This window comes from Tupaia chinensis, unplaced genomic scaffold (assembly GCF_000334495.1).
Source record: "Tupaia chinensis unplaced genomic scaffold, TupChi_1.0 Scaffold000420_1, whole genome shotgun sequence".
NCBI lineage: Eukaryota > Metazoa > Chordata > Mammalia > Scandentia > Tupaiidae > Tupaia > Tupaia belangeri.
Genome location: NW_006159925.1, coordinates 1,664,041 through 1,690,214, shown reverse-complemented (window position 1 = coordinate 1,690,214; position 26,174 = coordinate 1,664,041). Strand labels below are relative to the sequence as shown.

The window sequence follows — 26,174 nt, the reverse complement described above, 5'->3', positions numbered from 1 at the left end:
ATTCTAAGCACCTCTGTAATTAAAAACTTCAAACTCTGAAAAAGTTAAAGACAAAAATGCTTTTCATAACTCATTTGTCTTTAATTATTTTATGCAGCACTTAGATATTGTGATGAATCAAATATTTATGTTGTATATCCTATACGAATACTCGACTAATACTAAACTTGTATTGTATGTTAATTTACCATTTATTATGATTGAGACAAAATTCATTATTTTTTAAAAATTATTTTTCTTATTTTTTCACATTTAATCACTATACATCTTTACAGCATACAAAATGAACGTTATCACCTTGAATACACTGCATATCAGTCCAGTCAAAGATGTCATCATACACATTATTGTCAGTAGACAATTTTCCATTTTCGTGTCCATTAAATGTTTGCTATTTTTTTCTCCCCTTGATTCCCTCCTCCTTCCCTATTCATTCATTCAATCATTCCTCCCTGTCTCCTGTACTGTCTTCCATTTTTCTATTATTATTATTATTTTTTAATTAAAAAAAATTTAGCTTTGATGAATCAAAAATCAAAGAAAGTTAAGAAAAATTTGTTTGATTTAAATCCAGGAAACGGGTTAGAATTCTGCCCAAACAGTAGGTAGATACTAAAAACCTCAAAAAACAAATAAGAACAGAGCTAAAAATCTAGTCAAAAGTCATAAAATTCTATTTTACCAGCTCAGTCTCATGTAATTAATCTCTTCTGTTGAGTTTGCAATTCTACTGTGGCCCAATCTTTTTGTTTAAATTCTGGACATTCAGAAATATGATCTCAGTTACTAAAATCCTATATTCAAGAGTATTTATCAGAGTATTTTTCATTAATTTCTTAAAAGAGGCAATTTTTGAATGGTAGCCTATTACAAAATGTTTTATAAAGAGCATAAAAATAAAGCAATTCTCTATGGACAATGAGACTTAAAATGGCCATGATTCGAGATTTGTTTTTACCACAATCCAAAATTAACAAATTTGATAATTTTTTTGATAAACTACATTAGAACTATTTAACATTACAAGTATAAGTAATAACATACTAATACATGACAGATATCTAAGAATCTCATACAGTTTTGAACACTCATTGACACAAATTTCTATACACAGAGAACAAAACACCATTTCATATTTGATAATATTTCCCATATAATTTCAACATGTCAGAAAATCTAATCTTTTTAATTGTGACATTACTCAACTTTCTTCTTTTTAGCAGAAGTACATGAAAAGTAAATATATTTTAAAAAGAAAAACAACAGATTTCACCTGAAACTTGATTTTTCTAAAAGTGATTCCAAATTATTTCTTTTCTACAACATGCAAAAAATTTAACATTGGCACATGGAGATAGAATCTTAAACATTAAGAAATCAGATTTAGACTCCCCTAGGAAAGTGAATACGTGAGTAGTTGCTTGCACCAAAAATACTGAAAAAAAAGTGGAGTTTTCATTCATTTATTTATGTCACATCTCTTGGTTGTTTTTTGTTCTTTTATGTCTGTCAGTTTCTCTTTAGTTTTTCTGGTATAGCACTCCCTTTGGTACTTCTTGAAGAGCTGGTCTAGTGTTGGTAAATTCTTCTAGGTTTTGTTTATCTGAGAATGTTTTTTATCTTTTCTTCCCATTTGAAAGATAATCTTGCTGGTTATAATAATCTTGATTGAAATTGTTTTTCTTTGAACACTTTGAATATATCTTCCCATTCTTTTCTTGCTTGCATTGCTTTCTCTGAGAAGTCCAATGTTAGCCTAACTTGGCATTTTTCTCTTGCCATTTTTAGAATATTTTCTTTACCTGTGATTTTGGCCAATCTGGCTATGATGTGCTGTGGAGAGGATTTTCTTGGGTTAAATCTATTTGGGGGTCCTTTGTATTTCTTGAGTATGAATGTTCGAGTGCTTCTTTGGGTTTGAAAAGTTTTCTTCCATGATTTCATGGAGTAGATTATCAATGCCCTTATTAGATTCTTCACCTCTGGGATACCAATTATTTGGATGTTTAGGCATTTAATGGTATCTAGTATTTTGCATATATTATTCTCATTTGGGGGGGTTATTTTTTATTCTTTTTGGTGATTTTTTCTAGGACAGAAGTTTTGTGTTCTACATCTGCGATTCAATCATCTTCATGATCTAATCTGCTTTTAATACTTTCAAGGGAAGTTTTGATATCCTGCATTACAGACTTCAACTCCAGAAGTTCTGTTGATTCTTCTTTATATTGTCTACCTTCTCCTTCAAGTCAAGAAAGAATGTCCTCATCTTCTGGAGTTTGATATCTATTTCTTTTTCATCTCATAGAGTTTTGTTGCCATAAATATTCTAAATTCCTTTTCTAACATTTCACCAATTTCCTCCTATGTTTCCATACTTGGAGACAAATTACTATGCTCTCTTGTGAAAGAAAAATCACTTCGTTTTTTCATACTAGAGGCTCTTCTCCAATTTTTGGTCATTTGGTTTTGTATTCACTTTTGACTAATTTGTTGGAGATGGTTTCTGCAACTGTGAGCTCATGTGTTTTCCTTTAGTGCAAGGTAATTCTGTGCCAATTTCTCTCTTCTACTGTGTTTTGCAATGTGATACCCTCAGGAGGAGTTCTGAGGTCAGATTTATTAAGAGATGTATCTTCCTTTTGCCACTGGTTCAGTGGCGGGGGGCGGGGGGGGGGGGGGGGGGGGTATTCAGTGGCGGGGTGCGGGGGGGGGGTGAGGATTTCTCTGAGCCTAGCAAAATTCAGAGGTTTGTCTACTATGCACCTAGACCTCTCTATACATTCACTGGGTGGAAGCTGAGCAGCAAAATGAGAAAGTAAGGTAGAAGGATAAGAGCACAAAAAATAGGGGGAAAAAAAAGAAAGAGAAAAAAAAAGAAAGAGAAAAAGAAAGAAAGAGAAAAACAAAAGGCAAAAAATAAAATGAACTAAGCTCCTCAAATATAGATATCTCCCTGCAGTGCCCCTCTCCTACGTAGGGGGTAGAAAATAAAGAATCAGCAAAAAAGTGAGAGAGAAAATTTAAAAGAAAAGAATAAAAGTTTTTTCTCCTATCTTTCTAGCTATGGGCTGGGAGGTGAGGTTGGAAGAGGAGGGTGGGCTGCAACTTGGAATTGCTCAGCCCTGCATTGGTCCTTGAAATGAGCAGAGCATCTCAGGTGTAGATGTCTCCCTTGCAATGACCCTGTCCTATGTGGCAAATTCATTATTTTTAAGGTTCAGTAACATGAAATGTCACTTAACAATAATTGAAAATATTCATTATATAAGTAACTTGAAATAATCGATATAGGTGGCTATGAGAAAAAATTCAATTAAAATGCTAAATAAAAAGAAACAAAATTAAAATATCATCTTATTAAACATAAAGAATTTTCACAAGTTTTAGATTTTACTCTAAGGCACATGTGCTCACTGGAGAGAGAGAGAGAGAGGGAAAGCAAGAAATCATCCTTAAGGGAGGATGTCCATATCACAATCCTGTCTCTTGGGATTTTGGACACTCATGCACGTGTACCCAGTATGTTTTTTTTTTTTTTCCTTGATAAGTTTTTGCCTTAGGATGTATGTACTCACTTGAGAGAGAGAGAGAGAGAGAGACAGTGAGAAAGAAAGTGAGAAATCATTCCCCAGGGGTGATGGCCACACCACAATCCTGACTCCTCCACTTTTCTTCTGGGATCTTGGGCACACACACACGTGCCTGGCATAAGTTTCATTCCACCAAGTCTGGGACTTGAATAGCGGTATATGTAAGCACTACGCCATCTGCTCCCCACTAACCCCCTCCCACCCCCAGCATGTTTTCATGCCACTGGGTCTGGGACTGAAGAGTTGACCCTATAGAATTGGGATGTAAAACACCACACCACCTGCCTGCCCCACAAATTCTTAAGCTTAAGAAAATACATTTGAGGAGGGACCAGCAGTTGGCGTAATGGTTATGTCGCTGGACTCCCATGTAGCTGTCCTGGACCCGGTGGCTTAAACTCACACTGGGCGCATGTGCGTGTGTGACCAAGATCCCGAGAGGAGAATGGAGGAGAAGGGATTGCAGCATGGCCATCCCCCCTGGGGGGTGATTTCTCGCTTTCTGTCTCTATGTCTCTTTCTGTCCGTCTGGCAAGTGCAGGCTCCCTATAGCAAAAACCTCTCCCCAAAAGAAGAAAATGCATTTGATAGAAAATCTTCTCTAGACTTAAAGAAAAAAACCTGTATAACATTTATGCTTCAGCTAATTTACATTGGGCAAAAAATAAAATGAACTAAGCTCCTCAAATATAGATATCTCCCTGCAGTGCCCCTCTCCTACGTAGGGGGTAGAAAATAAAGAATCAGCAAAAAAGTGAGAGAGAAAATTTAAAAGAAAAGAATAAAAGTTTTTTCTCCTATCTTTCTAGCTATGGGCTGGGAGGTGAGGTTGGAAGAGGAGGGTGGGCTGCAACTTGGAATTGCTCAGCCCTGCATTGGTCCTTGAAATGAGCAGAGCATCTCAGGTGTAGATGTCTCCCTTGCAATGACCCTGTCCTATGTGGCAAATTCATTATTTTTAAGGTTCAGTAACATGAAATGTCACTTAACAATAATTGAAAATATTCATTATATAAGTAACTTGAAATAATCGATATAGGTGGCTATGAGAAAAAATTCAATTAAAATGCTAAATAAAAAGAAACAAAATTAAAATATCATCTTATTAAACATAAAGAATTTTCACAAGTTTTAGATTTTACTCTAAGGCACATGTGCTCACTGGAGAGAGAGAGAGAGAGGGAAAGCAAGAAATCATCCTTAAGGGAGGATGTCCATATCACAATCCTGTCTCTTGGGATTTTGGACACTCATGCACGTGTACCCAGTATGTTTTTTTTTTTTTTCCTTGATAAGTTTTTGCCTTAGGATGTATGTACTCACTTGAGAGAGAGAGAGAGAGAGAGACAGTGAGAAAGAAAGTGAGAAATCATTCCCCAGGGGTGATGGCCACACCACAATCCTGACTCCTCCACTTTTCTTCTGGGATCTTGGGCACACACACACGTGCCTGGCATAAGTTTCATTCCACCAAGTCTGGGACTTGAATAGCGGTATATGTAAGCACTACGCCATCTGCTCCCCACTAACCCCCTCCCACCCCCAGCATGTTTTCATGCCACTGGGTCTGGGACTGAAGAGTTGACCCTATAGAATTGGGATGTAAAACACCACACCACCTGCCTGCCCCACAAATTCTTAAGCTTAAGAAAATACATTTGAGGAGGGACCAGCAGTTGGCGTAATGGTTATGTCGCTGGACTCCCATGTAGCTGTCCTGGACCCGGTGGCTTAAACTCACACTGGGCGCATGTGCGTGTGTGACCAAGATCCCGAGAGGAGAATGGAGGAGAAGGGATTGCAGCATGGCCATCCCCCCTGGGGGGTGATTTCTCGCTTTCTGTCTCTATGTCTCTTTCTGTCCGTCTGGCAAGTGCAGGCTCCCTATAGCAAAAACCTCTCCCCAAAAGAAGAAAATGCATTTGATAGAAAATCTTCTCTAGACTTAAAGAAAAAAACCTGTATAACATTTATGCTTCAGCTAATTTACATTGGTGTAAAATGCCAGTTTTAGTTGTTACCAATCAAGACTGTTCAATACATGGGAATTCTCTTTATAGCAGTTTTCCTAAAATAAAAAATGCTAATATACATAGTGCATGTTCTAGGACATTTAAACAACAATTACTGTGAATTTCATTGCATTAATATTAGCTGTTCAATTCCTGAGTAGTAAATCTTTCTATAATAAGGTAATAATTTTGATTAACGTAAGTTTTAAATGTCAATTCAATGCATTTTTTTGGTATTGGTAATTTTGAGAATGTAGAATATTATATATAATTTGCTTATATGGATTTGTCTTATAAATATTTAACTTAGACTATTCAAATTTTTGTGTGCTAATGCATCCGTGGACATATTTCTCATCTAAACAATAAGGCTAAATTGTGTTGTTTTACTTTTCTTTCTAGGTCATATGATACTTGAATCTACTATGAATTACTCAATAGACCCAGCTTCATAATAGTAATTAGGCATTTCTAATATCTTTCATGCAAGTTTTTTGAAGAAGACACTTCTCCATAAATACTTTATTTTTGCACTGTTAGGACGTAGTGACATAAAAAATATATCTAAAAACCAAGCATGTCTTAGAAGTGAGCTATCATATCCTTCTCCAGAGAGATACAAGGCATTATCTCTCCCACCCTTATCCATTACTGTGAGAGTAATAAAAACCTGAAGCACTTCCCATCTTTTTCCCAAAGGCTTTCTTTGCATTCTAGACCCAAGGTCCCTTTCTCTCTAGAAGGAAAAAGGAACATATGTGACAGCTTCTGTAAATAAGCTTTGAACCTCTTCATTGTAGGGCTCCTCTTTTGTGGTTCAGCATCAACTCAAGTGTACGGTAGCATTAGGCTTTTATTCCATCATCCCATAGGGACCATGGACCACTATACGCCCATGAGTAATGGGAAATCTGTTTTCTGATCCAGAGACTTGTGTATTGTTTTTTAGGATAAGTAAAGAAATACAGATATAGAAACTTAAAAATAAATACAAATTATTTAATAATTTCTTTGGTGTCTTTTGTCATTCTTGGGCTTAAAAATCATCAACTTTATTCAACTTCTATGGAAAATTCTGAACACCTGTATGTACAAGACACTGCATGAAGCTCTTTCATGCACATTATCTTAATTACTTTGAAATTGTAATTTTAATAAATATGCTCCAAAATTCAAAGTTGTAGCTTAAATAATACAGAATATTTATTTATATGTTTAAGAATAAAATTAAAAACAATAAGCATGCTTATCACAAAAAACTTATGTTTAATATGTATTATTTCTATGTCTTTACCCTTTAAATTCTTTGTCTTCAACTAAGTAACACACAGAGGTTTCTTTCTTTTGGTGCCAGGAACATTTTTAACTAAGGAATGTCATGGGCTTGTAGGTTGAACAGCCAACACAATGAAGAGTCAGGAGGTATTTGAAAATCAAAATTGCCAATTTTCAAATTAGTGGGCTTCACTAAATTTTAGTTTCAATACATCATTAAGCTGAAGCCTTAATAATATTTGCACAATGAAATATAATTTTTGATGAACTTAACCTTATTCAGTGGTTCTATGGTATTCTCTAGAATGAAAACAATTTAGATATAAAGTTCTGAGGTATTTGCTTTTTATTGACAATTTATTGTATTGAAAATGAAAATTGAGAAATTAAAAACACATGAGCACACATTCTATTAGACATCCAATCAACGATGTAATCACATCATGTACGAAAAAAAAATTCTGCTGTGTGCTCATTAAAAGATGAGAGTGCAAAAAGGCTAATAACACCCTTAATGTTATTAAGAAAATAATTCTCTTATTTCTTGTTGATACCTGTAAGGATCTCAGACATCTCTGAGGTTTTTAGACTATAAGCAGAGTGCCATTTTAACGTCAACTGTGATTTGTCCTTTGTATTTCTCTACAGTATTTCATTATATGTATAAACCACAAATTATTTATTCATTTCTCCAGGGATGTACATTTTGTCATAGCCAATTTTTTGCTAATATGAACGAGTCTATTTTTGATGCCATTTTAATTCCCAGTATCTATGTCAAGATGTTTTCTCTAGTATATATTTAACTATGAAATTGATAGGTCACATAATTATGGTGATACAATGAGTCTTCAACTTTTTAACATAAAAACAAGCTGTTTCCCAAAATGGTCGTGTTGATTTGCACTTCCAGCAGCAGGTTGAGACCTTCCATTTCTTTACACTCTTACCAACACTTTCAGAATTCATAATTTAGCTACTAGATACGTGTAGAAGAGTCCTAAGTGTGGTTCGATTTACCTTTTCCTTGTTCATGATCTTCATGTGTGTATTTTCCCTTGTATTTATCTCTGTTTGGAATGTCTGTTTTAGAAGAATAACTATTCCTGTCTACTTTTCTTGGCACGAGACCACTTTTGTTTGCTGTTACTAGAGCTATGCCAGTTTTGGTTAAAATCATATATATGTAAGAATTCAGGGAGTGTTGTTTCTTTGTTTATTTTGTTTTGCTTTTAATTTGCCAGAAGGTGTGTGTACCCACTGGAGGAAAAGAGAGAGAGAGAGTAAGAGCAAGAAAGCACCCCCCAAGGGGCATGATCACGCATCAATCCCTTCTACATTTCTCTCTCTAGAATTTTGAGCATGCACCCAAATGCACCAGTGCATTTCAAGCTTCAGTGTCCAAGACTCGAACAGCAAGGTCAGCAAGTGGGAAGCAGTTATTTTAACCACCATGCCATCAGCTGGCCAAAATTTGTGGAGATTTTGTATTCAGGCTCAGTTGAATTAATTGGATTAATTTTCCATTAACTTTATGTTTGTTTCTTAACTGAAGTTTTAGTACACCTATTGTTAATGTACAAAGGTATTGAGAAGTCATATCTGTTGGGACCAGCAGTTGGCATAATGGCTACATCGCCAAACTCCCATGTAGTCGATCACAGTTCGAGTCCTGGACCGAGTGGCTTAAACTCATGCAAGGTGCATGTGCGTGCATTCCCAAGATCCCAAGAGGAAAATGGAGTAGAAAAGATTGCGACGTGGCCATCTCCCCTGGGGGGTTATTTCTTGCTTTCTGTCTCTCTGTCTCTCTTTCTGGTGAGTGCACATGCCCTATAGCAAAAAACCTCTCCAAAAATAAAGAAGTCATGGTACCAGCAGTTAGCGTAATGGCTATGTCACTGAACTCCTGTGTAGTCGACCCCAATTCAAGTCCCAGACCCGGTGGCTTAAACTCACATTGGGTGCGTGTGCATGCGTGCCCAAGATCCCGAGAGGAGCATGGAGGAGAAACGATTGCAGTGTAATCATCCTCCCTGGGGGGTGATTTCTCGCTTTCTGTTTCTCTTTCTGTTGAGCACAAGCGCCCTACAGCAAAAACCTCTCAAAAAAAAGAAAAAAGTCTTATCTGTCAACTTGTTTTGTTTTTTTATTAGTCACATGGGTCCTACTTTGACTTTTTGGTTTGTTTGTTTGTTTTCCTTTCTGGAAATTCAATAACCTTTTTTCTCTTTCACCAGTTTGGAATTTTTATGCGCTGTTTGTATCCCAATAGTTATAGCAGAAATCACAACAGGTTTGTTTAACAAAGTATGACATAAACTAACCAATGTCTTTTCATGTCCTCATTACAGAGAGTGACAGTGAGAAATCACCCTCCAAGAGGGATGGCTATACTGCAATCTCTTCTCCTCCACACTCCTCTTGGGATTTTAGGCACACACACACATACACACACACACACACACACACACACACACACACACAAGCCCCCTGTGTGTTTTTCAAGTCCCTGAGCCCAGGAATCAAACCATGATATCAGGCATACGATTCAGCACCTTAACCGTCACACCACTTACTGACCCAGAAATATTATTTTAAAAACTGAAAAATGGCTAATCTTATCTGCAAACTCCAAACCACAGACCCCCAAATCTGAGGAACACAAAGCACCACAACATAAAACAACAAAAACAATAAATCAGATTGAGTTATATTATATTAAAACTGCAGAAACCGAAGATAAAACCAATGTTTTATGGTTGCTGGTATAGAAGTGAGAATTCCTTATCTACAAATGAGCAGAAATAAGAATTATGGAAGATTTCTTGTCAGACACCATTCTCTTTCACTTAAAGAAGACTAGTGAAGGAAAAAATTTATATTCAGAGCAAATACACTTTGAAGATGAAGAAGTAAAGACCTCCTCTGGCCAACAAAACTTGGGAAATTTGTTTCCAGCAGATCCATGCTACAAAATGTATTGAAATTATTTAGTCAAATAGTAATTGTGTAATATGAGAAACTTGAATCTACACAGGAAAAGAAATATTTATAATGGAATAAATTATTTAAATGTTATAATTCATGGAGCTATGTATACATACATATACACACATATGAACACATACATACATTCATACCTCTGAATATGTGTATATTATATATATGTATATATATATATATATATGTATATATATACACACATTTATAACAGTGCCTTTGAGATACACACATATGTATGACCTAATATAAAAACTGTTTCGTTAATAAACATTCATGTCAATGGAGAAGAGTCATCCCTTTATTCCTGTACCATTTCTTCATGGCCTCCCGAAGATGGGAGGAAGAAGAAGGGTCCACGAACATTGAAGTCATCGCTTGCATAGTGCTTCATGTTACTTAATGCAGAAGGTCTGTTCTATACTCGAAACCTGAAGATTACTCCCAAACCAGCCATTTTAACCTTCCTCTATGACATCCTCCTGAGTCTCTCTTTGATCACGTAATTATGCACAAAAGGAGACTTTCAGGGGTGTTTTGAGGAAGACTTGGCTTTCCATGTCGGGCCACATGACCAATACCATGGAGAAGAGACTTATATAAAAATATAAAAGGTCATGTTAAATAAAGGAAAACAATAAATCCTTTTGGTAAGACTATGCCACAAATCTGCCTTTAATTAAAGGCTGAGAAGGCTTTTTGTATGATAGGAAAAGCCAAAAATCTTCAATGCACTGCATACTGTGTGCACACATGCATATAGTCTGGGTATAGGCTGTTTTCCCCTTGTAAAAGCAGCCCTAAATCATAAACCATATTTTCATACCAAATTAAAGGAACATTTAGTCAATTGTAGATGAAATTCCACTTCTCTGGCTAATTGTATTCACCAACTATATAAAATAAAACTCCAGAAAAATTATCCTTGTCAATTTCTTTTCCTTCCACTCTGGTAACGTGCTAGCAATTTACATAGTTATTTTCCTTCATCTAATTTAATAAGGAACATTAATCATCTATTAGTTGGTTCTTTAGCTTAACCTTATTTGCTCTAGTCTACAAATAAGACAGCTACAGCTTGAAGTTGTTAGCATTGGAATTCTATTAGGATATAGCATTTATCTTGTCCCTTTGTATTAGTTCAGCTAATTGCATTTGATTTTTTATTATTCTATGTAATGAAAAATATACACTGTTATATGCAGGGCCAGCCCTAAGTAAAACAGTTAAGCAAATTAATGTGTTTCTTCAGTTTCTCCCTGATCACTGCCGTTCTCCTATATTTAGTAAGAATCCTATGTTAAAGTTATTACATGAAATGATTGAATAGAATGTTGGCTTTTCAAGCATCATTGCAAGCGAACGGCTTGAGACTTTGGAATGGTCAATCCTTCCCTAAGACTGTGGCCTGATGTGTTTATAATAACCTGAATGAACTACATGTGCTAAATCGTGTGATTCAAGAGCAAACCTGATGCACATAGTCAATATAAGAGAAGGCAAAGGTAATGAAAGAGATCAGTGGTCTCTATCACACATTAGAGAGCCAGGCAGAGCATATGGGAACGAGTTGCCCATTAGTCACAATACGGCTGAAAATAGATCATGAACAGCCCTCCTATGAGAACGTTTAAATGCAGCCTTATGTTGTAAGAGAAGAATTCTTAGAGGATAAAAGCATTGCAAAAGTAGGAACTCTAGAAGGTAATAAGTCATAAAGACAGGACAGGTTAGCTTTGCCTTTTTAAAAAGTTTCTTTAGTTCTTCCATGAGAGAGAAAGAGACACAGAGATAGGCATCCTCAACAGGGTCCTCAGGCTGTGGTATGTCCCCAGCCCTGGCCAGCCTGGCTCACAACCATGCACGCTCATGTCCAGTGCTCAGAGAGACCTTGGGATGCAAACTTCGGATCCTCCCATGTGAGTCCAGCTGCATTCCCACTCCACCTCCTGGCCCCAAGGCAGTTTTTACCAGAGATTTTCTATTGATGCCTTAGTAGCTTGGCCCGTTAGAACAGAACTATCAAAGATGGGGTGGTTTAAACAACAGCATTAATATTTTACAGCTCCCAAGTTTGGGAAGTCCAAGACCTAGAACCTGATGAGAATTCACTTCATGCCCTCGAGATGGTCACCCACTCACTATGTCTCACATGATAGAGACAGAGATCATCTCCCTCCTGTCTCTTCTCATAAGGACACTAATCTCACTCATTAGGACTCCACCCTCAGGACCTCATTACCTCCCAATTGTCCCAACTTCAATGAGGATCAGAGCTCAACACATGAATTTTTGGGAGACCCAAACATACAGTCAATAGCACCTACGAAACTGAAATTCTGCATTCTGACTGCGTGAGCTACGGTGGTGTAAACAGCCCAGTGCCTACACAAGGTGTGGGGTCTAAAAGCAGGTGCTACCAACAGTGTGAATTCCCCAGTTAGAACATTTTCAATATCACTGTGAATGAGAAGTAAAATGAGATTGAAAAGTATTACCAATCAGTTTTGAGTATAGTGATAACTATAGTCTATGTTTAATTCGGTTCTTAAAAATTATTCTAAAGAATACCAAAGGGCAAAAAATGGGCCAGCCCTATAGCAGAATAGTAAAGTGCTATGCAGAGGAAGCTGGAACCCACATGGCTGACTAAGGTTCAAATCCAGCCCCCTCGGGCTCAAAATACACACTAGGCACGTGTAAGCATGCATGCTCAGTATCTTGATGGAGCAGAGAATTGGAGGAAAAAATTGGTGCTTTCTCCCTCTCTCTCCATAACTTTTTCTCTTTCTCTCTTCTGCATGTACATGTACCTTTTGGTATAGAAGGGTGGTGGCAGAAAATCCTTATGTGATAGTATAGCATTACAAAAGAATATTCACATTATTCTCTTTATACTAGTTATGACTTTAACCACTTGTCTTTTAATTTCATGTTGCATTTTATGTTTTATATTTATACCCAATCACAAATTTAATGTGTTCCTATGTAAGGGATGTGATGTTTTCTACAATTTGGGGATGTCTGCTTGGTTTTTATTTTTTAAAAATAATTATTTGTTTAATTTTATTTATCATTATTAGAAAGTGAAAAGGTGGGACCAGCAGTTAGCATAATGGCTATGTCGCTGGATTCCCATGTAGTCGACCGTGGTTTGAGTCCCAGACCCGGTGGCTTAAAACTCATGCCGGGCGCGTGTGTGTGCGTGCCCAAGATCCCAAGAGGAGAATGGAGGAGAAGGGATTGTGGCGTGGCCATCCCCCCTGGGGGGTGATTTCTTGCTTTCTGTCTCTCTGTCTCTCTGTCTCTGTCTGCTGAGCACATGTGCCCTATGGCAAAAACCTCTCAAAAAAAATATGTATATATATACACACATTTATAACAGTGCCTTTGAGATACACACATATGTATGACCTAATATAAAAACTGTTTCGTTAATAAACATTCATGTCAATGGAGAAGAGTCATCCCTTTATTCCTGTACCATTTCTTCATGGCCTCCCGAAGATGGGAGGAAGAAGAAGGGTCCACGAACATTGAAGTCATCGCTTGCATAGTGCTTCATGTTACTTAATGCAGAAGGTCTGTTCTATACTCGAAACCTGAAGATTACTCCCAAACCAGCCATTTTAACCTTCCTCTATGACATCCTCCTGAGTCTCTCTTTGATCACGTAATTATGCACAAAAGGAGACTTTCAGGGGTGTTTTGAGGAAGACTTGGCTTTCCATGTCGGGCCACATGACCAATACCATGGAGAAGAGACTTATATAAAAATATAAAAGGTCATGTTAAATAAAGGAAAACAATAAATCCTTTTGGTAAGACTATGCCACAAATCTGCCTTTAATTAAAGGCTGAGAAGGCTTTTTGTATGATAGGAAAAGCCAAAAATCTTCAATGCACTGCATACTGTGTGCACACATGCATATAGTCTGGGTATAGGCTGTTTTCCCCTTGTAAAAGCAGCCCTAAATCATAAACCATATTTTCATACCAAATTAAAGGAACATTTAGTCAATTGTAGATGAAATTCCACTTCTCTGGCTAATTGTATTCACCAACTATATAAAATAAAACTCCAGAAAAATTATCCTTGTCAATTTCTTTTCCTTCCACTCTGGTAACGTGCTAGCAATTTACATAGTTATTTTCCTTCATCTAATTTAATAAGGAACATTAATCATCTATTAGTTGGTTCTTTAGCTTAACCTTATTTGCTCTAGTCTACAAATAAGACAGCTACAGCTTGAAGTTGTTAGCATTGGAATTCTATTAGGATATAGCATTTATCTTGTCCCTTTGTATTAGTTCAGCTAATTGCATTTGATTTTTTATTATTCTATGTAATGAAAAATATACACTGTTATATGCAGGGCCAGCCCTAAGTAAAACAGTTAAGCAAATTAATGTGTTTCTTCAGTTTCTCCCTGATCACTGCCGTTCTCCTATATTTAGTAAGAATCCTATGTTAAAGTTATTACATGAAATGATTGAATAGAATGTTGGCTTTTCAAGCATCATTGCAAGCGAACGGCTTGAGACTTTGGAATGGTCAATCCTTCCCTAAGACTGTGGCCTGATGTGTTTATAATAACCTGAATGAACTACATGTGCTAAATCGTGTGATTCAAGAGCAAACCTGATGCACATAGTCAATATAAGAGAAGGCAAAGGTAATGAAAGAGATCAGTGGTCTCTATCACACATTAGAGAGCCAGGCAGAGCATATGGGAACGAGTTGCCCATTAGTCACAATACGGCTGAAAATAGATCATGAACAGCCCTCCTATGAGAACGTTTAAATGCAGCCTTATGTTGTAAGAGAAGAATTCTTAGAGGATAAAAGCATTGCAAAAGTAGGAACTCTAGAAGGTAATAAGTCATAAAGACAGGACAGGTTAGCTTTGCCTTTTTAAAAAGTTTCTTTAGTTCTTCCATGAGAGAGAAAGAGACACAGAGATAGGCATCCTCAACAGGGTCCTCAGGCTGTGGTATGTCCCCAGCCCTGGCCAGCCTGGCTCACAACCATGCACGCTCATGTCCAGTGCTCAGAGAGACCTTGGGATGCAAACTTCGGATCCTCCCATGTGAGTCCAGCTGCATTCCCACTCCACCTCCTGGCCCCAAGGCAGTTTTTACCAGAGATTTTCTATTGATGCCTTAGTAGCTTGGCCCGTTAGAACAGAACTATCAAAGATGGGGTGGTTTAAACAACAGCATTAATATTTTACAGCTCCCAAGTTTGGGAAGTCCAAGACCTAGAACCTGATGAGAATTCACTTCATGCCCTCGAGATGGTCACCCACTCACTATGTCTCACATGATAGAGACAGAGATCATCTCCCTCCTGTCTCTTCTCATAAGGACACTAATCTCACTCATTAGGACTCCACCCTCAGGACCTCATTACCTCCCAATTGTCCCAACTTCAATGAGGATCAGAGCTCAACACATGAATTTTTGGGAGACCCAAACATACAGTCAATAGCACCTACGAAACTGAAATTCTGCATTCTGACTGCGTGAGCTACGGTGGTGTAAACAGCCCAGTGCCTACACAAGGTGTGGGGTCTAAAAGCAGGTGCTACCAACAGTGTGAATTCCCCAGTTAGAACATTTTCAATATCACTGTGAATGAGAAGTAAAATGAGATTGAAAAGTATTACCAATCAGTTTTGAGTATAGTGATAACTATAGTCTATGTTTAATTCGGTTCTTAAAAATTATTCTAAAGAATACCAAAGGGCAAAAAATGGGCCAGCCCTATAGCAGAATAGTAAAGTGCTATGCAGAGGAAGCTGGAACCCACATGGCTGACTAAGGTTCAAATCCAGCCCCCTCGGGCTCAAAATACACACTAGGCACGTGTAAGCATGCATGCTCAGTATCTTGATGGAGCAGAGAATTGGAGGAAAAAATTGGTGCTTTCTCCCTCTCTCTCCATAACTTTTTCTCTTTCTCTCTTCTGCATGTACATGTACCTTTTGGTATAGAAGGGTGGTGGCAGAAAATCCTTATGTGATAGTATAGCATTACAAAAGAATATTCACATTATTCTCTTTATACTAGTTATGACTTTAACCACTTGTCTTTTAATTTCATGTTGCATTTTATGTTTTATATTTATACCCAATCACAAATTTAATGTGTTCCTATGTAAGGGATGTGATGTTTTCTACAATTTGGGGATGTCTGCTTGGTTTTTATTTTTTAAAAATAATTATTTGTTTAATTTTATTTATCATTATTAGAAAGTGAAAAGGTGGGACCAGCAGTTAGCATAATGGCTATGTCGCTGGATTCCCATGTAGTCGACCGTGGTTTGAGTCCCAGACCCGGTGGCTTAAAACTCATGCCGGGCGCGTGTGTGTGCGTGCCCAAGATCCCAAGAGGAGAATGGAGGAGAAGGGATTGTGGCGTGGCCATCCCCCCTGGGGGGTGATTTCTTGCTTTCTGTCTCTCTGTCTCTCTGTCTCTGTCTGCTGAGCACATGTGCCCTATGGCAAAAACCTCTCAAAAAAAAAAAAAAAAAAAAAAAAGAAAGTGAAAAGGCAAGCTGCTGCCAGGTCCAGGTCTCAAACCATGGTTGACCATGTGAGAATCCAATATCTTAATCCACCACGCCACCATCTGGCCCCTTGTTTTGATTTTTAAAAAATGTTTCTTTATTAGACTCGTTTCCAAGTGATGCCAGGTATTGGACTTTTCAGTTTTGCAGTGACGATGCCTACTTGGTTTGTCTGTAGGACACATGGTGCTCGCTGGCCTTCACTTACAATGGATGCTACCCTGTACGTGGGCTACAAGAGCCTAGAGAATGTTTTCATATACCAGAGGCTGTCTGACCATCCTTCCACGGGAATGTCCTAGACTCACAGGGAAATGAAATATTACCGAGCCTACATTTTCTTTCCTCTTTGACCATTTCTTTCCAAAGACACTAGTAGAGAGGCCACTCTTCCTTTCCCTCTGGAAATGAAGTTCTATGTGTTGTGCTAACACACTTCAGATTAAGAAGCCTATGAGTATTCTTTATTCTCACTCGATTTGTTTCTTTATACTGACCACTGTTTTATTTGTTTCTGGACACTGAGCGCACGCGCCCTATATCAAAAACCTCTTCAAAAAAAAAAAAAAAAAAGAAGCAGCCTTTACAAAATTTCTTTGAATTACACCTCTGATCCCATCTATAAATACTGTTATTTATTTATTTATTTATTTTGAGAGGTTTTTCACTGTAGGGCACGTGCGCTCACCAGACAGACAGAAAGACAGAAAGCGAGAAATCACCCCCAGGGGGGATGGTCACGCCGCAATCCCTTCTCCTCCATTCTCCTCTCAGGATCTTGGGCACACACGCACCTGCACCCAGTGTGAGTTTTAAGCCACCGGGTCCGGGATGCGAACCACGGTCGACTACGTGGGAGTCCAGCGACATAGCCATTACGCTAACTACTGGTTCCCTCTAAATACTGTTTATGCTGTTTAAACTGTTTATGTGCTGTGGCTCTTTGTAGGAAATCAAACCATTATAATACCAAAGATTTTTCACTTTGTGGCTAATACCTGGTTGTGACCAATATCACCCTATTTCAAAAGTGGGACTCAGACAAAGAGATCTAATATGTATCCTAGAATTGTTTCTTCAAGGACCTTCCAAGATTTTCACTGAAGCTGACTTCTATGGTCCAGATCTTTCCAATATGTCTCTTTCTTACAACTGTCTTACTTTAGTATATATTATAAGTTTTTTCACTAGTTAGCCAAACATTTTTTTTTCTTTTTAAAGGAGTATTTAATTTTATTTATTATCATTATTTTAATATTTGCCATAGAGCAAGTGTGCTCACCCGAGAGAGATACAGAGGTTGGGGGAAGCTAGAAAGCAAGCCACCAGATCCAGAACTCGAACCAGATCCGTGGTCATCCATATGGGAGTCCAGCACCTTAACCATTACCACCTGCTGGCCACACCAAACGTATTCAACAACAGTTAATTATTCTATTTTACTATATTCTAAGACATAAAATTTTAACAGTAGTCTACTGAAGATGCAAACTGATAACTAAAGTTGCTATAAACCCAGATTCTTAATATATACATCTGAAAGACAAAAGGTACTCACAGAAATACACACATAGATGTGTTGCTGGATTTTATTTTTTAGAAAATGCTAGTTACAATATTTACACAATTCTGTATCCTGTTCTTATATGTAGATTACTAATACTTCTGTTAATGGCCTGTTTTCATGTAATAACTGGTAATAGTAATTCAAGAGAATAGTTATCCTTACCCCTACAATATATGTTCCTAGTCATATTTCCTAAGTTCACTTATAAATTTCAACAGTGTATTAGAGTAAGAGGCTCCTTTTAGCTCAATTTAATTAAGGTAATCTATTTCTGTGTAACTACTTTGTTATTCACCATGGGTTTTGTTTTGTAAAGTGTTTTATTTTTGCTTTGGTTTTATAAATCAGATTAATATTTACAATATTTACATTATATTCAGCATGGTCTTAAGAATTTGCTCCTTTGAACATTCATCTAGTTAAAAGTCAGTTTGATATCTTGATAGAATCATGGGAGCATCTGATTCTGTGGTCTGCGGCATTTAGGAGAATAGCGTGAGTATGAAGCAGAACATAACTTCATGCAAGTTTCCACTGTTTTCAAAATTGTACAGAACCGTAATTGAGCAGAGGATATATATATATATATAATATATGTATACATATATAATATATGTATACACACACCATTATGAAATCATATAATTATTATATACCAATATATAATAATATATATACCATATACACCATTATATAATCATATAATTATTATATACCAATATATAATCATATATATACCATTATAGAATCATACATTATTTCACTCTAATGCATTCATATAGCTATTCATTTATGTACTCACCAAATACTTGGTAATTACTTTCAGTGGATAGAAAGTGTCCTGGGTCTATAACCTTGAATTAAATATACCACTGCGGGTTTTACATGTATATGGCTTAGATGGAAAGAGAGATTTGTATACAGTAAGCAGTAAAACAACTTGGTATTAATCTCTTAATTATTCTGCACAGTACACAGACCAAGGACTATTAAAGTACAAGACCTATAGCATAAATTTTACACAAAAAAAAGATTGTGCCTTTTTGTAACAATAAAAATATTAAACATTTATGTGGATAATATTCAGAAATCTTAAATATCTTATTAATTGTAATTGTCAAAATACAACAATAAGCATGTTTAAGGTACTTTTTAGTGTTTTTCTAGTCAGAGTAAAGTGTTTCCAGCCTAGTAACACAGAGGTTGAGCACTGTGTAAGGAACCAGCTCTCACATGGCCAACCTGGGTTCAAATCCTGGCCCCAGCAGCTTAAAAAACACGACAGGCATGTGTGTACATGTGCCCGAAGTCCTCACAGATGAAAACCGTGCTCCATTGGTGGGTGTTTTCTCTCTCTCTTGCCCTTGCTTGATGAAGACAGGTGCTTTCGGGAAATAATAAGGAGAAATGCTGTATACATGTGTTGTTAAATCTGTATTATAAAAACTGACAGGAATTTAATTGTCTAGAAATGTAATCTTTTTTTACTTGAGTAGATTTCTTCCAAATTTTCAATTGTCTTTATTTTATTTTATTTTGTTAAGAATTCAACATATTAAGTATTTTTAGTTGTAAGAAATAGTTAACCTTGAAAATAAAAACTTTTTAAACAAGAACTGACTTTGGCATACATATTAAAAAAAATTAAAACTGTGAGGTAAACCTCATAGCAATAGGAATATAAAGTGAACCAAGGTGAATATAGAGAATAATATTTGTTGGCAAGATTAAAAACTATCGAGGATAGTGAGATAACTTTGATCTTAAAATAGACACAGAAGATAGATTGTTCCAATGTTCCATTTCTATATTTATTTATTAATTTATTATTAGGTTTTTTGTCATAGACACATATGCTCACCAAACAGAGAAAGAGAGAAGAAAAGTAAGAAATCATCCCCTAGGGAGATAGCCACACCACAATGCCCTCTCCTCCATTATCCACTCAGGATTTGGGGCATGCACGCCTACATGCCCAGGGTGATCAGCAAGCTGCTGGCTCTGGAACTCTAACTGCAGTTGACCATGTGGGAGTTGAGCGTCTTAACTACCACACCATCTGCTGACCTCAAGAATTTCTGTATTTAGAAAGCATATACTTTTCAAATATAAATTGATATTAGATTGAAATTAAAGATGGTGATTAAAGGGGGGCCAGGAGATGGCGTGATGCTTAAGGCACTGGATACCATGTGGCCTGTTGTGTGGTTTGAGTCCTGGACCTGGTGCCAAAATCTCAAGGGGAAAATGGAGGAGAAGGAATTGGTCATATTCCTGGGGTGTTTCTCTCTCGCTCTCTGGTGAGTGCACAAGTCCTATGGCCAAAAAGAAAAAAAAGATAGTGTGGGTCATTATTACCTACAATGAGTGGACACATTTTTATATTCCAGAAGATTTTATAAACTCAAAGAGTAGAATTAAGAAATAACAGAGGCTATTCATTGTCGTTATTCATACCACTGATTTGTGTTCTCACTAGCAGTAAATGAGGATTCTGGTTGCTCTTCATCCCCAGGAACACTTGATAATTTCCCACCATCAATGCTGGTTACTCTATCACTGTTTTTTCCTTCTTAGAACCTACACTTACCTGAAACAGTTTACTTTCTCTTATTTAGTTCCTCCAACTAGAATGTAAGCTTTATGAAAACAGGCACCTTTTCTGTTGATAAATCTTATATATGATTCCTCTGAAAGTGACTCACATGTGATATAAACTGAAATGACAGCTGTTGAGTGATTATATAACTATGTATTATTTCGGTTGTGCTTACAGATGCAAAAAGATTGGGGTTGAAAAGGAATTTGTTTGGGGCTGATAGGTGGCTTGGTGGTTGGGGCGGTGGACTCACAACCATGATCTGAGTCCTGGACCTGGCAGCTTGCTTCATCACTTTCTCTCTCTCTCTCTTGCCCTGTGGCAAATTAAAAAATAAAAATAATAAATAAAAATTAAATATATAATTATTTAAAAAAGGAATATGCTCCTTAATTGATCTCCATTGATCTACTTTTGTATAGTCTACAATGTGATAAGAAATTGAACATAAATGGCATCATGGTAAGGACTAGAATCTTAAAACAAGTACTGCATATATATTAGAAGGTCTCATAGCAAGTCCTTGACAACACTGGAAAGAGTTAACATATTTGAGTGGATAGATTGATTCAAAACTAAAATTTTGGGATTAAAGAGATCAAGTGTACTTACTTTATATAAAAAATAAATTATGATAAAAAATAGCTTATTTTAAAAGAATTTTTATACTATTATAAAGCAATTCCTATGTAAAGTATATTATTATGCTTAAAGTTTTTATTTTATTTTATTTCTTTAATTATTATTCATACATTAAATCACTATACATCATTTAGATTGTGAAGAGGATTTACCCAGCATGATATATACCTCAGTCCAGCACAACTGGGACCACCATACACATCCTCATCAACAGATAATAAACCTTATCTGTGTCCCACAAGTGTCTTACCTCTCCATTTCACCCCCAAATTTTCTATGCTCTTCCCCTCCCACACTCTTTTTCCACTTTGTCTCTAGTGTCCATTACAATTTTTAATACTTTTATGTTCTCCAGTCTTTCAGTCTCCACCATAGAGGGCAGACAGGTGGTATATTTTAAGTGGAGACATACAATGTCTCTCTTTCATAGTCTGACTTGCTTCTCTCAGTAACAAATCTTCCATATTCATCCACTTTCTATCAAATTCCAGGGCCTTGGGTTGGTCCCATGTCTTAGCAATTGTGAATAAGGCTACAATGAAAATAGATGTGCAAGTGCTTTTCCAATTGAGTGTTCTCCTGTCCTTTGGGTAGATACCCAGGCATGGAACTGCTGGATCATACAGTAGTTCTATCTGAAGGTCTTTGAGGAACCTCCATGTCATTTTTCACAGTGGCTGGATCAATTTACATTCCCACCAACAGTGTAGGAGTGTTCCCCTTTCACCACATCCCTTCCCAGCACTTATCAGCCATTGTAAGGGAGATACAGATCAAAACCACAATGAAATACCACCTAACCCCAGTTAGAATGATGAAGATTAAAAATAATAATAACAATAATAATAATAATAATAATAATAGCTCAAGGTTTTTAAAATGTAGGCCGGTGTTTTCCTGCCCTGTTGCTTCTGTGCTGGAGCTACAGCATAATTACAAATGTAGAGTGATATCTTCCAAGTCCTTGAGTTTGACAGTGATTATCCCATCCTAAAGACATCATTCTAAAGTTTGACAGCTAGGACAACCCTTGTTCAACTTAATCTAGCTCTTGTTTTCAATTTTTAGAATTCTGCAAGATGGAAAATAGGTACCTTGTTCTATGTAAGACACCAAGAAGTACTGAGTGACTAATGTTCACAATTGAACATACTATTGGAAAGTTATTGTGTACGGCAATATCTTTGACTTGCTTGACATGAAAGGCATTTATACTTCGAGAACTCATGTCATATGCTATAAAAACATACAGTCATTAAATGAAAAGAAAGAAAGCGAGAGAGAAGAAGAAAAAAGAAAGAAAGAAAGAAAATGTTGGGGCTAGACAGTAGTACAGTGCTAAAACATGATGCTCTGTAAGGCAATCCTACATGGGAAGATTCCTAGTTCAAGTCCAGAAACCTCCCTGAGTTTGCTGAACATATATGTGGGGCTGCCTAAAGGCTGGATTGTGGCATTGGGACCTGGTTGAGGGTGCTGTCTCTCCTTGTCTCTTATTCATAGAAAAAATAAATAAGTAAAAAAAAAAAAAAGAAAAAGAAAAGAAGAGAAAACAATATATTATTGGCACAACTAATGAACTAAAGTCCAGGATTTGTAGATCTAAACATTTTCCTTAGAACATATTTCTTTGTGAATATGAGAAATCATCTTGGTGGAGCTCAGGTAAAAGTTCAAAATTCTAATTGGTACAATAAGCCACATCTAGAGTTGCTCCTTACAACGAACTGTTTTCATAATTAGACTACAAATAAATAGAAAGTAAGATAAAACCCCAGGTTAACTGAAGGATAAGTATAATTCATTTACTTTCCATTTCCAGTACTTTTCTCTGCCCTATTTGAGTAATGCTGAAATATAATCACCCAAGTGTACGATTTAGACTGACCTTGAGCCATGTACAACACTTGGAAGCTGAGGAAGATTTTATTAAATACAATAGTGGAAACACCTTCAATTTTGCAAAAGGATTGTGTATTACAAACTAGAAATTGCCTCCATTTTTCTTAATGCTTTGGCTTTAATTTTCAGGAGGGGAAAAATAGAATATATGCAGATTCTCAGCTGCAGCGATAACAAGGAAGGGCCTCCCAATACTTACAGAGAAATCGCATTTGTTCTTACTTTGGCTGTGTGGTGGCCAGCCTAATCTGACTCTCTGCTTCTCTGTGCCTCTACAATTCTAATTATGAAAGTTCCCATGTATTTCCATGTGCTAAAAGGAAGAAAAGAAATATTTTCTTTATTCCATGAAAATAGAATATCTCTCAGACAATCTGAGTGAGGCACTTTAAGTCACATTCATTGCTAAACATGTTCACTATCTGTGGAAGGAAGATACAAAAGAAGCTGTCAGGAAAATGGGATCGGAAACTTGTGGGAGAGAGAGAGTCTTACATTTTATTCTGTTTAACAACCAGGTGCGAAAGTGAAGCATTAAGTATGAAGTATGGGAGTAATGAGAGAAAAAAAAAGGGGAGAAGGGAGCAAAGAATGTCGAAAACAAGGGAAAAGAAGGGAGAGGAAAAAAAGGGAAGAGAAGAGAAGGAAAACTGGGAAAATAAGAGATGATTTCATGGAAATTCTGAGTGCTTCTACAAATTCTCCCAAGTCTGTCACCTACAACAATTATCTTCACACACTGTACCTTTCCCCCTTTTCTGATAAAAGCAAGGAAGTGATTTAGGCAAATAATCATATGAAAGACAGGCCTCTGTTGTTATTTCTCTACATATTCTAGTAACGTGAATAACTTTAAGAGACACAGTAAAAGACAATATAACAACTGCATTGTTAATTGCTTAGCAGCTTTGAAAACAAGTCCTATTATGACTCTAACTTCAACAGCAGCAATTGAAGACCACATCACCAAGCTGATCTGTTTTAATTAAAGAATTAAAAGTAATTAAGAATTAAAAACTGCCAAGAGCATCAATAATTTTAGGTTGTTATATCAAATGGGTACTATTATGTGTTATTTTATTGGGCTTCTCAGCAATATTTAATAAAATTGACCATAGTGCTTTCTTCTTCTGGCTTCTACAGCAACTTGCTTTTTTCCACTTTGCCTCTCACTACATTTACTGCCTTTCCAGTTACATTTGCTGTAAGTCGTCATTTTCTTCTTCTGACCATTGTGTGAGACAGCCCCAGAACCTCTCTCAGTCACAATCTCTTTTATATGTAAACCAAGATAGGAAGTGACTGCAACTTACCCCCTCCCCCCCCCCCCGCCCCCTCATGGAAAAACAGTACATGTCCACAACTCCCGAATCATTATTGTAAAGATAAAGCTATAACCTTTGCTTCACACCTGACACTTGTATATCCAACTGCTCAGTCTCTAGTGTTAACGTGGGAGGACCCAATACAGGGGCCAGATTCAAAAGAGCAGGTTCTTGTCTCATGCTTGAGGACAAAAAGTCTGACTACTTTTTCTATTTTCCAAAATATTTTCAAAAGGGACTGGGGAAGTTATGCCCACAAACATTAACAGATCATTTATTTCCATTAGCAGGGTTCTTCCTACATCCTGTTCCTGGCATAGTATCCTTGAGATGTATAGCTTCAACCATTAGAGTGTGTTCTTTTGCTAACCCCTTCCCTGAGACACAGAACTCTCCTTTCCTTGAGATGTAGATTAAGCCTTTCCTTAACTAATCTCTTCCCAAGACACAGATCTTCTCTTCCAATCACCAACCTAAAAATTGTGGCACCCACCTTTAACCTACAACATATATGCCTCCTCTCCAGGCCTAGGTCACTCATATTCTGCTTGGAAATAAACCGCATTAATTATTCATTATTAGAGTTAGTTATTTTTCTGTTGAAATGCTCATGAAGAATTAGCCATGCGATCAAATGAGCCAGCAGCAGCAAAGGAGAGTTTACTGAAAGAGAGGAAAGCTCCTGAGCAGGGAGGGGTCTGGAAAGCAGGTTGCCAACGCTGAGGTCGGGGATTTCTATCTTAGCAGGGAGTGACGTGTGTACGCATTTCACTTGTGGCAGGCGTTACATATGCTGTCTTGGTCAGACCCCCTTATCTTGCAGGTGTGAGTCTAGTTCTCAAACAGTAGCTCATGATGAGTTATCGCTCCAGGGCCTTTTCTCTGTGCCTCTGGACCAAAAAGAGCGCACTCTGGAATGCAGCATTGATACCGAATGTGTTGGTTTCCGCTGTGATTATCTTGAGTGAGCCATGAGCAGCTCTGGCTGTAAGCGGTTCTTTGTGTGAGCAAGCAGTTTCTAGTGAATGGTTTCCAGTGGAAGCGTGACTACAGCAACTCCATCTCATGGACCTGTACCTTACCTATATGCGTGTGTGCCTATCTCCTGCCTCACTGTTATATTCTAGAACAAGGGTGTGGGGCTGGCCAATTAACCAGTCTTACTACCACAGTGTATTTACCATGGCTATATTTAGCTCTAAAGAAAAGAGGATAATTTTAATGTGTTACCCTCATCCTTAAGGCTTTAGCCAAAATAGTGAGCAGAGTCTTACTCTACATATTTGAAATTTTTTATTATTTTTTATTTTTTTAGCAAGTAGAATGACATGGAAGAATGGACGTGAGGGCTTTGCAGAAAAGATATGCAGACTTTTTTAGAATAGCTAGGTGAGTTTCCTCTCCCCATGGTATTTACTCTGCCACCTCATTTGTACATAGGCCCCTTTCCATATTCCTTAAACTTAAAAGGAAAATCAGTAGACCACAGAATGAGTTGTGTAAAGTAATAAGAAAATATTCACAAAATTAATTACAGTAAAAAAGACATAGAAGAAACCAAAAGCGAAATGAAGGGTAAGGGGAATGGCATTGCAAACAGTGATTCATGATCATGCCTTTGAGAAATATTCTGTGGCATTAAGCATTTCTTGGTGTAAGGTCACATTATAAGCAACTAAAACTGT

At 37.0% G+C, this 26,174-nt stretch overlaps 1 pseudogene; it reads left to right on the top strand.

Moving 5' to 3' along the window:
• LOC102475539 (mesencephalic astrocyte-derived neurotrophic factor pseudogene) overlaps nt 1–25,457 on the top strand; it is a 30,578-nt pseudogene extending 5,121 nt beyond the window's left edge.
• Nucleotides 25,458–26,174: the final 717 nt, after the last annotated feature.